The 17,286-nt window shown below is 37.4% G+C and overlaps 1 pseudogene; it reads left to right on the plus strand.

Moving 5' to 3' along the window:
* Positions 1–9,144: 9,144 nt before the first annotated feature.
* Positions 9,145–10,003, plus strand: LOC129690848 (voltage-dependent anion-selective channel protein 1-like; annotated as a pseudogene).
* The last annotated feature ends 7,283 nt before the right edge of the window (positions 10,004–17,286 follow it).

The raw sequence follows: 17,286 nt of genomic DNA on the forward strand, positions 1-17,286 counted from the left end.
TAAGTGGTTATTAGCCACATAATATAGGATAAACATACTAAAATCTATACTCCTAAAGAAGATAAACAGCAAGGAAGACCCTAGGGAAGATGCTCAATCCTCATTCAGAAGGGCAAAGAGGATATTCATTGGAAGCAGGAGAAGACAGGGAACAGGACAGGAGCCAACCACAGGTGACCTCGGAAAGACTGTACTTATGGAGGTATCGAAGCAGAGGTTGAGACTCATAAGGATTGATAGTTTTTAATTCTCTCTTAGTACTATTGCCATTGACACAGCACTGAGTATTTGTAGAAAAAAAAAGTGTTGCCTATACTTGTAAGTCATTTAATGAGTGTAGAATAGCTTATTAAAGTTAGATTATGCTTATGAACAGTGCTGGTTGATAGTGACATTTTTCTTTCTCATTTATTTTATTCACTTTACATCCTTATAGTCCCTTTTCTCCTCTGTTCCCAATCTCACCCTCTATCCCTCCTCCCCTTTCCTCCCCTTTTAATCAGAAAAGGGGAAATCCATTTTCTATCCACTCCAGCTCATCAAGTTGCATCAGGACTGAACATGTCATCTCATTTGTCAAGGCATTCTTGCAAGGAGAAAGTGATAGAAAAGCCAGCAAATGATGTAAAAGCTACTTCACACATGAGGCCTAAGCTGTTCATCTGCTACATCTTTGTAGGGGACATAGGACCAGTTCCTGCATGATCCTGGGTTGATGCTTCAGTCTCAGTAAACCTCTTTGGGCCCTTGTTAGTTGGCTCTGTTGTTTTTCTTGTGGAGCTCCTGTCACTTCCAGGTCCTTTTCTCTTTACTCCCACTATACCCCAAGACTCACTAAGCATTGACCAATGTTTAGCTGTGAGTCTCAGCATCTGTTTTGAAATGTGGCTGCATAGAGCCTCTCAGAGGACAACACTGACAGGCTCCTGTCTGAAAGGTTTGCAGAGTATCATTCATATTTTTGGGTGTAGGCACTCCCCAGTAAGGTGGGTCTTTGGTTGGGCCAGTGATCTGTTGGGTATTCTGTCAATATGTGTTCAATATGTTCTCTCTTTATCCCTGCACATCTCATAGGCAGGGTAAATTCCAGTTCAAAGATTATGTGGGAAGTTTGGTGTTCCCATCTTTTACTAGAAGACCAGTATAGTTAGATGATGCCCTCTTCTCTATGGCCTCTGCTACTACAAGTCTTTTCTTAAATCCCACTCATATCCTCCCAGGAGCCTACCCTGATTTAGTTCTCCAACTTGTCACAGAGATGTCCCCATCCTCAGTTTCTCATTTCTCCACATGCCTTCTGTCTTCTTGCCCTTGTTGTGCTCAGGTCTGATCTCCATCCTTTCAACTTCTGTGCCCCTTCTCCTACCTTGTTTTCTCTCCTCAGCCATTACCTCTGTTTGCTCTATTTTCCCTTCCAAATTAGATTTATGAATACTCCTTTGATTCTCATTCTTATTATCTTCTTTGGGTCTGTGGCACTTAATATGCTTATCCTAAATCCATTCATAAATGAGTATATACCATGTGTATCTTTCTGGGTCAGGGTTACTACACTCAGGATGATTTCTAGTTCCATCCATTCACCTAAAAATTTCATGATTTCCTGAGTGGTAATCCATTGTGTAAATGGGCCACAGTTTCTTTATCCAATCTTCAATTGAGGGATATGTAGGTTGTTTCCATATTATGGGTATTACGAATAAAGCTGCTATGAACATAGTTGAGGAAGTGTCTTTGTTTTATGGTGGAGCATCTTTTGGGTATATACCCAGAATAGGTATAATGGGGTCTTGAAGTAAAGATATTCCCAATTAGTTGAGAAAGCTCCAAATTGATTTTCAAAGTTGTTGTACAAATTTACTTCCCCACCAGCAATGGAAGAGTGTTCCCGTTTCTCTACACCCTCACCAGAATGAACTTTTGAGCTTTTGATCTTAGCTCTTCTGATTGGTGTGAGATGGAATCTCAGAGTCATTTTGATTTGCATTTCCCTGATGATTAAGGAAGGTGGGCATTTCTTTAAACGTTTCTTGGCCATTTGAGATTCCTTTGTTGAGAACTCTCTGCTTAGTTCTGTGTTTCATGTTTAAATTTGGTTACATTGTTTATTGGTATTTGATTCATTATATATTTTGGGTTCATTATATATTTTGGATATTGGCAATATGTCAGATGTAGGATAGGTGAAAATCTTTTCCCAATCTGCACAATGTCTTTTTATTCTATTCACAGTGTTCTTTGCCTTGCAGAAGCTTTTCACTTTCAATAGGGTTATTAACTGTTGATCTCAGAGCCCCCGCTTTCCCTGTTCTGTTCAGGAAGTTGTCTCCTTTGTCAGTGAGCTCAAGGCTCTTCCCAACTTTTTCTACTAATAGATTTATAGTATCTAGTATTATGTTGAGGTCTTTAATCCACTTGGATTTGAGATTTTTTTTTTTTTGCATGGAGATAAATATGGATCAACTTGCATCCATATTTATCATCCAATTAGACTAGTACCATTTGTTGAAAATGTTGTCTTTTTTTCCATTTTATGATTTTGGCTCCTTTGTCAAAAAACAAGAGACCACAAGTATATGGGTTTATTTGTGGCTCTTTGATTCAGTTCCATTGTCAACCAGTCTATTTCTATTCCAGTAGCATGAAGTTTTCATTACTATTGCTCTGAGGTATCGCTTGAAGTCAGGGATGGAGATACCTCCAGAAGTTCTTTTATTGTTTTATTTTATTTTATTTTATTTTATTTTATTTTATTTTATTTTATTTTATTTTATTTTTTCACAATTAATTCAATATATATCCTGATTGAAGCCCTTTACCTCAGCTCCTCTCAGTCCTACTCTCTCTCCTTTTTCTCCTCTATCCCCTTCATCTAGTACACTGAAAGAATGAATTCTCCTCCTCTGCTATTTGCCCACAGCTTATCAAGTCTCATCAGGACTAATGGATCCTCTTCCCCTGTTGCCCGGCAAAACCACGTCACCAGGGGCAAATTATCAAAGAACAGGAAATCGTTTCATGACAGAGACAGACCCTTCTTCTCTTATCCGGGAACCCACATTGAGACTGAGCTGCTAATTGGCTACATTTGAGCAGGGCGTCTAGGTCCTCTCTGTGCGTAGTTGGTGCATAAGTCTCTACAGGAACTCCTGGGGTCAGATTTTGTTGGCTTTGTTGGTCTCCTTTTGGGTTCCTGTCCCCTCCATGTTCTTCTATCCCCCTCCACCTTCTTTCATAAAACTCTCTGCACTTTGCCCAAAGTTTGACTGTAAGTCTTAGCATCTGCTTCAATCAAGAAACAGAGACCCACTCATTTGCATACTCAGAAGTCCCATAAAAACACTAAATTAAAGGCCCTATACAGAGGACCTATACCGTAAAAGGAGAGAAGAAAAGCCCTGAACATGACATTGTGAGACAAGGAACTTCCAGATATATCAAATATAATAACTGAAAAAAAGTAATTTTGTGTATATAACTGTAGTCTATGTGTAATAAAGTTATCTTTCTTTGTTCCTGTTATAATCTGTCTTCATATTGCTCTCACAGTATTAGATAATTTTGGAGAAATGAATACTTTTATTTTTTACTTGATGTTAAATAAACTATGCAATATGGCTTTTTCCTTTTTTGTTTTTGTTTTTTTTTCCAAATATTTAAGTGATTTCTATAAGAGTATTGTCAGATTTCCCAGAATAAATCTATGTGTACTAAGACTCACTATTTACGTATTACTGACTAATTGAATTATCATACTCAAGTGTACATTTATGTGGTTTCTGTTTTTGTGGGGTTTTTTGCTTTTTTGAAACAGAGTTTCTCTTTGTAGCCCTGGCTACTCTGTAATTTGCTCTTTTAAACCAGACTAGTTGTGTGTTTATTAAAAATAAAATTTCTACAGAAAGAAGATACAATACTCACATAGACACAAAGAAAACTCCTCTTTCATTTTCTAATGTAGTTTGTAACATTATACAAACTTTATTCTTACAAACTTGTATAATTGTTCCTATAAAACCAATAAATAATAAACAAATATAATATTTTTATAAAAGTTTGTTCATGGATTTAATATATATCATGGTTGTATGAAACAGAACAAACACAATACATTTAAATAAAATTCATTTCATTAAAAGCCGATATTAGAATATTTAAAATGGGTATGTCAGGAGAAATGGCTCTGTCATTAAGAACACTTGTTTCTTTTATAGAGGACCTATATTTGGTTTCCAGCAGTAACATGATAATTCAATATTATCTCTCAACCCAGTTCTATGGAATATAACACCCTTCTCTGACTTCCATGTGTACCAGGAAGGCATATGTTATACATGCATATATGTAGGTACATAATAATAAGTATAAAATAAATTTTTAAAAGTTAAAATTAAAAGAAAAATGGAAGATGAGGAATCAGTACCATTATGGCTGAGTACTCCACAAGTCATTCATTCTCTGCACCATAACCAGTTATGAAACTCTGTGGTAACTGCCATCTTTGACAAAAGAAGCTTATCTGAGAAAGGTTGAGAGATAAGTTAATTTATAGATTAATGTTAAGTCATTAGGAGTTGGCTTAGTAAGTTGTCATTTCAGCAGAGTAATAGCTAAAGGTTTTCCCATAGCAGGCTGCTGACCCACTGAGACATGGTTTCTTAGTGTCAATATCAGTATCAGAGAGGCATTCATCTTGGATATGGTCTTAAATCTAATCAGAATGTGGTTGGGTAATCCCATTTAATTTGTGCCATTATTGTATCAGTGGATATATTTTGACAAGCAGATTATAATTTTTTTCTTTTAAAATTGTATCTTTTTACTCCATTGTTAATTAGACAGTCTTGCTCACTAATATTCTAATTTTACCCCCCCCCCCATTTCTTAAATGAATAACTGTAAACTAGCTGCTTAGAAGAACATAGGTTCACTTTCCCAGATTCTGGAATGTAGACTACCTACACTCAAGTGGTTGTCAATATCATATTTTCTTCATATATTTTGTTGAAGATCATATTTTTTTCTTTCTCCTAGTTCATTAAAGACCAGAAAGATTCTTAGTGGTAACAAAAGGTGTGCCTCTGTTTAATTAAAACAAAAGTTAAAATGTGAGAGCATCGATTCTTTTTGTTGATATTCAAAAAACCAATCCTTTTCATCATTTTTGTTGGAGCATTTTTAAATAAAAATTGATAACTATAAACACTTTCCCTCCTTCTGAAGTATAAAGATACATTCTTGAAAATTTTATAGGCATTCTTTGAACTCTAAGACACAAGATTTTCAAAATGTAAGTTAAAACAATGTATAATGGGCATAGTCTGAATCTTAGACTCATGAATCTGTCTTGAGATTCATGTCATACATTTTCCAAATGATTATAAAACACCTCAGAACTTACTTCCTATTTCAACAAATTAAAAACTGGTGAAGCCTTAGAATTTATTAGTAAGAACATAAGTTAAAAAAGAGAAAAAAAACTTACATATAAATATTTTCTGCAAAATGGTGAAATTTTGCATACCTGTCATACTGTGAAAAATAAATAAGTGATTGGGCATATTATAAAAAATAAATTAGTGAATAAAAAATTTTCAACCTCCCCTCTTTTTGAAATTAAGGAACTTTAAGGAAGAATGTTTCCTAGTTTACTCAGATATTGGGATCTTTTCTCTTTTAGTGAGAACCTTGCTCACCAGAAAACTATTTCCTGTCATAAGGTCAAGAACAACTTTGCCTTTCCGTGATGTAAATGCAATCCAGTAACAACAACTCAGAAAGAAAAATCACTTAAATTGTCAAGCAAAGTTAGGAGGGCTTGGAAATGAAAAGAGTGCTGTCAAATTGTATATAAGGACTAGTTGTTTGTCTTGACATATTTTATTTTACATGCTCTAGCTGCTTGTTTATGTAAAAAAAAAATAATTGCTTCTGGTTTTGTACCCATAGCAGATGTCTCTGTGTCACATCGCAGCTGGCTTAATAATGTTAATAAATGTGTTATCATCATCTATAACCTTTGTAGAGAGGATCTCAACTTTTGCATAAAATTTTATTTTTAGTTACATTTCTTCCCAGCTTTTATATGAATTTATTTCCTGTATGTCTCCACACATGTGTTTCACTATGTTCATATTTCCCTGTCCTTACAAAGATCTTAGTCATGTTATATACAGAAAATAAATGACCTCATCTCAACTTGATTTTAAATCCGAACTATCTATTTCCAAATGAGGTCACCCTCTGAGACCTGAGGAAATAAGAATCTGATATACTTGTTTTGAAGAAAGGATAACATAACTCAGACCACTGAAAACATTCATTAACGTGAAGTCAGTACAACAGAACAGTACATGACAGGCATCTTCATCTTCGAAATCTGGGAAAAGCTTACTTCTAAGCAGTCTAAGAGTTGATGATATGAGAAGAAATAGATAATGCTGGATTTCCTTTTGTTTTTCAAATATGCCCTCTGCATACCATGTTGTCTTTCATATTTCATTTCTGTACAGAACCTTCAGATCACATAACATTTGATTTGTAGAGTAAACCTACAGTGGTTTTCCAAAGTTCATTAATAAATTATTTCATTTATTTTATGTACCAGTTTGAAGATTTTTCTTCTTTTCATGGAAAAAATATTGAAGACAAGAATATGTTGGCACATAGAGGAAAGAGATAGCTTTGTGGTTAAGTGTTCATAGTGCTTTTCAGTTCTCAGGACCCCTCTCTGAGGCTCACAATTACCTATAACTCCAACTATGAGAGATTTGAAAATCTTTCTGCACTCTAAAGGTACCTGTACTCACATACCCATTCCACACACACATACAAATGTAACTAACAATAAAACAAAGTTTTAAATACTTTCCACTATCACCAACCCTATATCTAACAAAGGGCTAATATCCAGAATATATAAAGAACTCAAGAAGTTAAAAAGCAAAAAATAAAGTAATCCAATTACAAAAAGTAATCCAATTAAAAAAGGGGAACAGAACAAAACAGAGAATCCTCAATAGAGGATTGGCAGAGAAACACTATATAGCTGGGCACAGGGTCTTTTCTGAGACTGACATGCAACCAAGGACCATGTATGAATGTAACCTAGAAACTCTGCTCAGATGTAGCCTGTGGTAGCTCAGTAACCAATTGGTTTCCCATAGTGAGGGGAACAAGGACTATTTCTAACAGGAACTCAATGACTGGCTCTTTGGCCTCTTCACCCCCCAAGGGAGGAGCAGTCCTGTTAGGCCACAGAGGAGAGCTTTGCAGCCAGTCCTGAAGATACCTGATATAACACGATCAGATGACTGGGGAGGAAGTCCTCCCTATTAGTGGACTTGGAAAGGGGCACGGTGGAGATGAGGGAGGGAGGGAGGGACTGGGAGGGAATGAGGGATCAGGACACAGCTGGGATACAGAGTTAATAAAATGTAACTGATAAGAAAAAAAAAATAAAATGTTAAAAAAATAAAATATACACAAATATATATATATAAAGAAATGATCAACATCACCAAAATTTTAAATAACAGAAAATGACCAACTTGTATTGAGAATACCTTAATGCCAATGGTTTTCCTAACACATATTTTCAGCAAATTTTAGGTTTCTAAATGAAAGTGACTTTGTATAAGACAACAAAGTCAAAACTCCTTCCAGGGAGACTGGTAACCTAACTGCAGGTCTTGTCTTCATTTCTTCCTCCATTTTCTAAGTACAAACCTCTTGTCTCATGCCCTGACCCAAGTTCTTCAAGAGAACACCTGCGGTAGTCTTTCTTCTTCTGTATCCATCTTCAGTGGATCACACAGATCTTATTTTCCCCAACTTTATAATTTATTCTTTTTTGTTAATTAACTTATGTATTTACTTTACATCCCAGTGGGAAGTTTTCTCCCTCCTCTCCTCTCAATTCCTCCCTCTCACATCCTATCCTCTCCTCCTAGTCCTTCCTTCTCATCTCCCCTCCCTTCCCCCTGTGCTCCCTCTTTTTCTCCTCAAAAGGGAGACTGCCCATGGGTATCAACCATCTTGGCATATCAAGTAGGACTGGGCATATCTTCTTCAACTGAAGGTAGACAAGGCTGTCCAGTTAGAGGAAATGGATTCCAAGGCAGAGACAGCCCCTGCTCCTGCTGTTAAAGGCCCACATGAAGATCAAGATGTACATCTGTTACATATTGGTGGGTGATCTACAAGCATCCCATGGATGCTCTTTGGTTGGTGGCTCAGTCTCTGTGAGCTCCTATGGGTCCAGGTTAACTGATTTTGTAGGTTTTCTTGTGATGTCTTTGTTCCTTCTGGTTATTTCAATCCCTCTCGTCCTCTTTCATAAGCTTCCCAAAGCTCCACAGAAAGTTTGCCTGTGGTTCTCTGTATATAGCCATTCTGATAGGTGTAAGATATAATCTCAGAGTCATTTTGATTTGCATTTCTGTGATGACTAGGGATGATGAGCATTTCTTTTTTCATTATTTATTTTCACACACACACACACACACATATATTTACAATTTATTCACCTTGTATCCAGGCCTTAGCCCCATCCCTCATTTCTTCCCTGTCCCACCCTCCCTCCGTTTCTTTCCCTATACTTCTCCCTTAGTCCACTGATAGGGGAAGACCTCCCACTCTACTGTCTGACTCTAGCCTTGCCCTGCTGGTCCCATCAGGACTGCCTGGATCCTCTTCTTATCCCAGACAAAAGGGCACCCTAGTTTGCAAAAGAAATGCCATAACAGCTTAAATTACATATGATAGAGGGAAATGTATGTACCCCATTTTCTCCAAACAGCAAATCATCAAGACAAAAACTAAGAAAGAGAAATATAGGAGTTAAATAAAATCATAAATAAAATGGACCTAACAGATATTTATAGAAGATTTCACCTTAACACAGAAGAATATACCTTCAGTTCTGCACCTAATGGAAACTTTCTCAAAAATTGACCACATAATTGGGCACAAAGTTAGCCTCATCAGACAAAAGAAAATTGAAATAACTTTCAATATCTTCAATCTGCAGTGTAGACTGAAACTGACCACTGTAGATTAAAACTAGATATTATCCAGGCTCCTTTCCCTAAACTGCAGTAGCTGTTGCTGCTCCTGCTGCTGTCACTTCCTCCGAGATCATAAAATGGCTGTGCTACCACATATGCTGATCTTGGCAAGTGTGCCAGGGATGTCTTCACCAAGGAATATAGCTTTAATAAAACTTGGCTTAATAAAACTTGATTTGGAAACCAAGTTCAAGAATGAGCTGGAATTTACCAGCTCAGGTTCTGCCAACACAGAGACCACCAAAGTGAACAGCAGGGGCAGCCTGGAAACCAAGTACAGATGGGCTACATTCACAGAGAAGTGGGACACAGACAACACCCTAGGAACCGAGATCACCATGGAAGACCAGCTCTTGAGTGGACTGAAGCTGACCTTTGACTTACCTTTCTTATCTAATACTGGGGGAAAAATGATAAAATCAAGACAGGCTACAAGAAGGAGCATATCATCCTAGGCTGTGGGGTAGACTTTGACATGGCTAGGCCTTCAATCCTGGGCACTCTGGTGGTTGGATATGAAGACTGGCTAGCTGGCTACCAGATGAATTTTGAAACCACGGAGTCCTGAGTGACCGACAGTAACTTTGCAGTTGGCTACAAGCCAGAAGAATTGCAGCTTCATATTAATGTGAACAATGGGACAGAGTTTGGTGGCCCCATTTAGCAGAAGTCATGTGAACAAGGAATGAGAGACTCTTGTCCATCTTGCTTGGACAGCAAGAAATAGTAACTCCCGCTTTGGAAGAGCAGCCAAGTATCAGGTCGACCTTAATGCCAGGTTTTCGGTCAAAGTGAACAACTCTAGCTTGACTGGCTTGGGGTACGCTCAGACCCTGAAGCCAGGTATCAAACTGATGCTGTCAGATGTTCTGGATGGCAAGAATGTCAATGCAGGTGGCCTCAAGTTTGGTCTAGGACTGGAATTTCAAGCCTAAATGAATTTTGTACAATAATTAATTTTAAACTATTTTGCAAAATTAGTTTTTTTAAGTTTTATTATTTTATTTTATTTTTTTTTATTATTAGTTACATTTTATTAACTCTGTATCCCAACTATATCCAGCTGCCTCATTCCCTCCCAAACACTCCCTCCCTCCCTCATCTCCTCCCTGCCCCTTTCCAAGTCCACTGATTGGGGAGGACCTCCTCCCCTTCCATCTGACCCTGTTTTATCAGATACCTGATAAAAATTCATACAACATCAAGAGTTTTATCCAGTCAAAGTTACAACTACAAGCTTCTCCAAACCCACATTAGCTTCTTTGATTTTCCTTGTGTTTTCATCTTAAGAATGGCTGTACGATAACGCTGCGGACAGTCACCTGCCAGCCGTGGCCAATGAAGAGGACTGAGAGAAACAGTATGGAAATCTACTCCTATCTATTTTCTCTTGAGGCTGAGTTCCTAAAGTCAGGATCAAGTTTTGAAGAATATGCAGAACCCATATTTAAGATTGAATACGCTCAATAATTCATCTGTACTATAACATTTATTTAGCTTCATACACAACTGGCAATATTCATGTTTTTAAAAAAAACATTCTTGAAGGGTTAGAATGAGACGTGTGTTTCTAAACTAATGAGCCATTTTCTATTCTTTCATTTTTGAAATTATAGTATAAGTACATCATTTATTCCTTTCCTTTTCTCCCTCCAAACCTTCCCACACACTACGTCTGTGTCTCCTTCAAGTGCATGGCCTCTTTTTTCATTAATTGTTGTTACATGTATATATTTACATGCTTATCTGTTCATAAATATAACCTGCTCAGTCTGTACAATGTAGTTTTATATGTATTTTCAGGGATGACCATTTAGGATCGGATAACCAATTGGTACGCTCTTCCCTGGGATAGATTATTTCTTTTACTCTCGGCAACTCTCACTTGCCTATAGCTATTTGTGTAGGACTGAGACCTCTGAGCCTTTCCTCCATTTGCTTTGGCACGTAGAGTGGTGTCATCTTTGCTCAGCTCACATCTGGGAAGTTATATTGGTGAGATTTTATATGAGTTGCTTCTGACATTACTAGGAGACAGACTCACAGCAAATTCCCTGATCCTTTTGGCATAGTCTTTCTATAGCCTCTTCTGTGATGTCCCCTGAGACTTAAATTTGGGAGTTGTTTTGTTACACTTTTTCACTGAGACTGGGCTGTACAACTCTGTAATTTTGTTTGGTTGTGATTTTCTGAAATGATAGCTATCTGTGGCAATGAGAAGTTTCCTTGATGAGGAGCAATGACTACACTTATTTGTGGGTATAAAGACAAAATTTAGAATATAGTTAGGGATTATGCTGGTTTAGTAAACTAGTGGTTGTAGATTTTCCTCTGTGATCTGTAACTTCACTAGCCCTGGCTAGTTGGCTAGGAGCAGGTATGGCTTTTGTCTTATTGAGCAGGTGTTAAAATACAATTAGAATTACTGGTTAATACAGAGGTATGTATATCTCTACACAGCTCCTTTAAGTTTACTTCTTTATTTTTTATTTTTTAAATTAATTTTTATTAGTTACAATTTATTCATTTTGTATCTCAGTTGTAGCCTCCTCCCTTTTCCCCTCCCAATCCCACCTGTCTTCCCTCTTCTGTTCCTAAGCCCCTGCACCAGTCCACTGATGGGGGAGGTCCTCCTCCCTTCCCTCTGACCCTAGCCCATCAGGTCTCATCAGGAGTGGCTGCACTGTATCCTTTGTGACCTGGTAAGGCTGCTCTCCCCTCAGGGGGAGGCAATCAAAAAGCCAGGCACTGAATTCATGTCAGAGACAGACCTTTATCCCCTACCTTTAAGGTTATCTCTTTTTATTTTTTAATTTTTTATTGTTATTTACATTTTATTAACTCTGTATCCCAGCTGTATCCTGCTCCCTCATTCCCTCTTAATCCCACCCTCCCTCCCTCATCTCCTCCCTGCCCCTTTCCAAGTCCACTGATTGGGGAGGACCTCCTCCCCTGTCATCTGAACCTGTTTTATGAGGTATCTTCAGGACTGGCTGCAAAGTCCTCCTCTGTGGCCTAGCAGGACTGCTCCTCCATTGGGGGTGGGGAGATCAAAGAGCCTGCCATTGAGTTCCTGTCAGAAATATTCCCTGTTCCCCTTCCTATGAGAAACAAATTGGTTACTGAGCTACCACGGGCTTCATCTGAGCAAATGTTCTAGGTTATATCCATACATGGTCCTTGGTGGAGTGTCATTCTCAGAAAAGACCCCTGTGCCCATATATATTTGGTCCTTGTGGAGCTCCTATCCTTTCCATGTAATACTAACTCCCCTTTCTTTCATATGATTCCCTGCATTCTGCCAAAGGTTTGGCTACCTTCAGAACTTAATGTACTTTTTAATATTGTATGTTAGGGATATGAGAACAGATAAATACCACATTAGACCTCCAAGCTAAGGATGACTTGACTTTAAGTTTTTTACCATTTCAGAGTACAGCTGAAACCACCTTCCAGGCAGGGTCCTTTTTAAGCATAGGTGTGGCTTGGGAGGAGCCCTTCTAAAGATGCCAGGCTGCAAGTTCACACTGGGAATGTACAGGCACTTTGTAAGTCTGTATCCAGTCCCGAGATGAAATTGTGACTTCCTGAGCATTGACCATTGGTATCTTGATCCCAACTGCTGGGAAGCATGTACACTCCTATGTGAAAGGGCCTTTTAGATAGATCGTCATGCCTTGTCCATCAGTTAGTTACCAGTTTTACAACAAAAGTAGTCTTCAGGGTGTGGTTAGCTATTTCCTTTATGCCAATTTAGGGTGAAGAGAGTGGGCATGACGGAGCCAGTCATTCAGGACTTCCTTGTGTTGTGATGTGGTTTCCTCCTCCTCCTCTTCCTCCTCTTCTTCTTTTTAATATTGCACCAGAGTGTGAAATAGCTTCGTTTTCTTCCAGATCTGTGCTGGGTAAGTGATTGTAGCTGCACCCTGACAACACTAGCGATGTAAACTGACTTCTGTTACAGCCTCCCCATTTTATTGGGTACTTTATAGTCTTCCATTTTGTTGACTCGTCCCACAGGTCAGTCGAATGAGACCCTAAGAGAGGGGGTCAGAATAGTGTGGGACAAGAGACATGAAGAATGGAGACAAGACAAGTTTCTGATCAAGTCTCGTTTATTGAAGGCAAAGCGTACACTTATATAGCAAAGAATCACAAATGAATCTTCTGACGATAACAGTATTTTGCGTCAATTGGCAAGGTATCCAAGGATTCCCTCAAGGTTGCACGGAACCAGCTATCTGGCGTCCAGATAGCTGAGCTTGCTATCTAGTTCTCAGGAACAGAACACTCTATAGCCAGGACAGTTCCTGAAAAACAAAACTTTAGATTAGACCTTTATCTACCAAGGCCAGGAAGCAGAATTCCAAGTATCAGATTCCTAAAATTGCCCCCTGCAACAACTTGACATCTGATTTACAGAAAAGCCCTTGCTGACAGAGAAATAGGAACTTAAGCTTGGTTAGTAAAAAAATGGTGATGTAGAGTCAAGACAAATAGCCATGCCAGAAGCAGCTTCCCATAGGTAACCCCCCCCTTTTTTTTTTCATTTTTTCAAAGGTATTTTTAATAGATAAATGTGCCCTTTCCACTATTCCTTGTCCTGGTGGATTATAAGGTATACTTGTAATATGTTTAATATTAAGTTGTTGACAAAATTTTGAAAACATATTTCCAACATAGCTAGGGCCATTATCTGTTTTAAGTTGGCAAATATGAACCCACTATAAGTGTCAACCATAACATGAACATATTTTAAATTACCAAATTCATGGAAATGCGTAACATCCATTTGCCAAATAGCATTAGGTACAAAGCCATGGGGATTGACCCCAAGATGGGGAGTAGGCAAAAAGACAACACAAGAAGGACATTGTTTAACAACTTGTCATGCTCGTTCCCTGGTGATTTTAAACATAAGTCTTAGAGTATGAACATTTAAATGATGGAGTTGATGGGCTTGAGTGGCAGCAGAAACACCCATTGATAAATCAGAAGTAACAGTACATATAATTTTTGTATCCAAATCAGCTTTATAATTACCTTTAGGTAAAGGCCCTGGAAGGTTTGAAAGCTCGCAAATGTCCAATATAGAAGTAGAATTAGTGCCTCCCCTTCAAATTTTGTAATTATCATCACTTAAAAAAAAACATGAATAAAACACTGAAACCTCAAAAAAAAAAAAAAAGAAAAACAATAGAAATTTACAAACTCATGAAAACTGAACAACTCTCTACTGAATGAAAAATGTGTCAATAAAGAGATTAAAGCCTTTCTAGAATTGAATAAAAATGAGTACACAACGTAGGCAAACATCTTAGAAACAATGAAAGTGGTTCTATGAGGCACATTCATATCGTTAAGTGTCTACATAAAACAGTGGAAAGAATTCCAGGCAGAAGTGGCACATACCTTTAATCCTAGCACTTTGGAGGACCTCTATGAGTTGGAGGCCATCCTGGTCTACAGAGTGAGTTTCAGGTCAGTGGAGAGATCTCAAATTAGCAACTTAATAGCATGCCTGAAAGCTTTAGAATAAAAAAGAAACACAGAGAGAGAGAGACATACACACACACATAGAGAGAGAGAGAGAAGATGGCAAGAAACAAACTCTAGGTTGAAATAAATAAAATAGAAAGAAACAATATAATCAACAATAGCAACAACAAAAGCAAAACAAAGAATCAATGAGAAACGTTAGTTCTTTGAGAAAATCAATAAGATTGACAAACCTGTATTCAAATTATCTAAAAGTCAGAGAGAATATCCAAATTAGAAACAAAAAGAACATAACAGTGGACTCCAAAGAAATACAGACTATCATAAGGACTTACTTTAAATCCTATACTCAACCAAATTTGAAAAATCTAAAAGACCGATAACTTCAAAAAATATTTACCACTTTCCAAAATTAAATCATGATCAAATAAGCAGTTTAAATAGATGCATAACCCCTAGTGAAATAAAAGCAGTAATTAAACATCTTTCAAACAAAATTAGCCTAGGCCAGATGGTTTTAGGGCAGAACTCTAAGTGTATTTCAAAGAAGAGTTAATGCCAATATTTCTCAAAACATTTGACAAAATAGAAACAGAAGGAAGATTGCCCAATTTATTTTACAAGGCTACAGTTACTCTAATGTCCAAACCAGTCAAAACTAAACAGAGAATCAAACACAAAATTTTCCTATGAACATAAATTCAAAAATACTCAAAAAAACCCCTTGCAAATAGAATCCAATTACACACCAAAGATATAATCCACCATGATCAAGTATATATTTCACCATATATAAACTGGTAAAGGTAATCCAGTATATAAACAAACTTGGAAAAATACAGGCACATGATCATTTCATTAAACTGATAAAAGGTCTTTAACAAAATCTAACATTTCTTGAAGAGATTAGGGATACAAAAATCATACCTAAATATATTAAAGGGAATTTACAGGAAGTCCAAAGACAACATCAACTTAAATGTAAAGAAACTCAAAGCAATCCCTGTAAAATCAGGAAGAAAACAAGGTTTTACATTGTGTGTGTTCAATATGGTACTTGATATCTTAGCTTAAGCCATAGGACAACTGAAAGAGATCAAAAGGAATCAAATTGGAAAGAATAATGAAATGCATCTTTAGTAGCAGATAATATGATACATAACATGAAAGTATACATAAGAGAGTAGAAAAATTCCACCAGGAAATTCCTACAGCTGACAAACATTTTTATCAAAATAATTGAGTACAGAATTAACTCACAAAATGCAGTAGCCTATTTATTCAAAAGACAAATTGACTGAGAAAAAATCAGGGTAACAACATTTTCTCAATAGCCTCAATTAACATAAAATATCTTGGAGTATATCTAGTTGTTCTTTCTAGTTCTGTAAAGAATTGTGTTGGCAAAACTAAAATCCTAGTGGATCAAAGACCTCAACATAAAACCAGATACTCTAAATCTGTTAGAATAAAAAGTGGGGAACGACTTCCTGAACAGAACTCAAACAGCACAGGCTCTAAGAGCAACAATAAATAAATGGGACCTCATGAAACTGAAAAGCTTCTGTAAAGCAAAGGACACCGTCATCAAAACAAAATGACTGTGTACAGATTGGGAAAGAATCTTCAGCAACCCTTTATCTGACAGAGGGCTAATATCCAGTATATACAAAGAACTAAAGAAGCTGAAAAGCAGCAAACCAAGTAATCCAATTAAAAAATGGGGAACAGAGCTAAACAGAGAATTCTCAACAGAGGAATATCGAATGGCAGAGAAACACTTAAATGCTCAACCTCATTAGCCATTAGAGAAATGCAAATCTAAACAACCCTGAGATTTCACCTTACACCCATCAGAATGGCCAAGATCAAAAACTCAAGTGACAACACATGCTGGAGAGGTTGTGGAGAAAGGGGAACCCTCCTCCATTGCTGATGGGAATGTAAACTGGTACAACCACTTTGGAAGTCAATCTGGCGCTTTCTCAGACAACTAGGAATAGTGCTTCATCAAGACCCAGCTATACCACTGCTAGGCATATACCCAAAATTTGCTCAAGTACGCAATAAGGACATTTGCTCAACCATGTTTGTAGCAGCTTTATTTGTAATAGCCAGAACCTGGAAACAACCTAGATGTCCATCAATGGAGAAATGGATATAGAAATTGTGGTATTTTTACACAATGGAATACTACTCAGCAATCAAAAAGGAGGAAATCATGAAATTTGCAGGCAAATGGTGGGATCTAGAAAAGATCATTCTGAGTGAAGTATCCCAGAAGGAGAAAGACAAACATGGTATATACTCACTTATATAGAGCTATAAGATATGATAAACATAATGAAATTTATATACCTAAAAATTATAATCAAGAGAGCAGACACGGGGTAAGATGATCAATCCTCATTTAGAAAGGCAGATGGGATGTGCATTGGATGTATGACAAGAGTCTACCCCAGAAGGCATCTGAAAGACTCTACCTATCATTGTTTCAAAGCAGACACTAAGACTCATAACCAAACCTTGGACAGAGTACAGGGAATCATATGAAAGAAGGGGAGTTAGTATGATTGGGAAAGGATAGGAACTCCAGAAGGACAAAATATATCTGGACACAGGGTCTTTTCTGAGACTGACATTCAAACAAGGACCATGTATGGATATAACCTAGAACCTCTGCTCGGATGTAGCCTGTGGTAGCTCAGTAACCAATTGG

This window comes from Psammomys obesus, unplaced genomic scaffold (genome assembly GCF_907164565.1).
Source record: "Psammomys obesus unplaced genomic scaffold, mPsaObe1.curated_primary_1811, whole genome shotgun sequence".
Lineage (NCBI taxonomy): Eukaryota > Metazoa > Chordata > Mammalia > Rodentia > Muridae > Psammomys > Psammomys obesus.